Below are 1,532 nucleotides of genomic sequence, written 5' to 3' on the forward strand. Positions count from 1 at the left end.
CAATACCACCATAAAATCAGGTCTTTTACATCAAAAACAATTCACAAAAAAAATTACAATTGTGACCATACACTTGTGGGTGTCACATGTTTTGTATTCTTTCTTTCCCTCTCTCGCCTCTTCGCCTGGGCGGAGCTCACTGCGGGCTCCCGCCCTTGGCCCCTCACACCTGTTCGCAATTAGCTGTAATTACCTGTCCACTATTTGAGGCTGGGACGCAAATCCTCTCGCCGCAAGTCTTTTCTAATGAGGGTGCGAATATCACTTATATTGTCAAGCTGCTCCAGGATCGTGCTCTAACCTGGGCACAAGCTGTGCTTCACGTTAACCCTGAAATCACTTTTTCTGATTTTCTCGATAAGTTTAAAAGTGTGTTTGACAGGGAATCCACTGCAGCCACCGCCGGCCAACGCTTACTCGTGCTCAAACAACATAAGTGGAGCATGGCCGATTATTCTATTGATTTTTCTACTTTGGCTGAGCAGACGAAATGGGGGGAAGAGGCTTTCCCTAGATGCTCTTATGACCCTGTGTATTCGGGGGATGACCGAGTACACGCACACCGGAGTGCACACATACGCTCAGGGCATGAGCCGCTGGGTTTTCATGGGACCTCCACAACAGCCCGTGGGCTGCACGACTCTGACACATGTGAAGAGGAGGAACCCATGCAGCTAGGACACTCACGGCTGTCACCCGCGGAATGCCAGCGCCGTTTCGCCACTGGTGAGTGCGTTTATTGAGGCCGCAAGGGCCACTCTGTCTCCTCCTGCCCGACACTGGCAAAAGGGCGCGCTCACCAGTAATTGAGAGGGTGCTCGTGGGCAATCTGTCGAGTGAAAGCCCTCTTCCCAGATTTCTTTAGCCGGCTAAACTAAACGTTCGGACTGTTTCATTGTCTCTCAGTACTCACTGACACACTAAACATCACATTGGAGCCTGCCACGCCCTCTCCGCGTTCATGCACTGTCAGGTCAGCGCCTGCCCGACATTACTCATGTTTCCAAACACCTCTTTCACTTTCCTTCTCGGGCAATCACACAGACATTTGGTTTTTTGTTAATTTAAAGCGCCACTCACCCTACTAGTGCTGGGTCACCCCTGGCTTGCAGCGGTTCCGCGGGTTTATCATGATTTGCAGGATGTGTTTTGTAAAGATTGTGCACAGTCCCTTACCCCCCACCGCCCGTACGATTGCGCCATTGATCTCCTTCCCGGAGCCCCGTTGCCCTCTAGCCGACTGTACAGCCTCTCGCAGCCCGAGAGAGATGCTATGGAACTTTACATCACAGAGTCGCTTGTAGCGGGGTTGATTCGCCCTTCCTCTTCCCCTCTTGTGGCTGGGTTTTTCTTTGTGGACAAAAAGGATAAGTCGCTGTGCCCATGTATTGACTATCGGGGCCTTAACCAGATCACTGTAAAAAACAAATATCCTTTGCCGTTGCTTTCCTCTGCTTTTGAGCTGCTTCAGGGCATGACTGTCTTTACCAAACTAGACCTGCGCAATGCTTACCATCTGGTGCGCATCAGGG

The sequence above is a fragment of the Haplochromis burtoni genome, unplaced genomic scaffold (genome assembly GCF_018398535.1).
Source record: "Haplochromis burtoni strain Fernald_Lab_line unplaced genomic scaffold, NCSU_Asbu1 Contig_843, whole genome shotgun sequence".
NCBI classification, from domain to species: Eukaryota; Metazoa; Chordata; class Actinopteri; order Cichliformes; family Cichlidae; genus Haplochromis; species Haplochromis burtoni.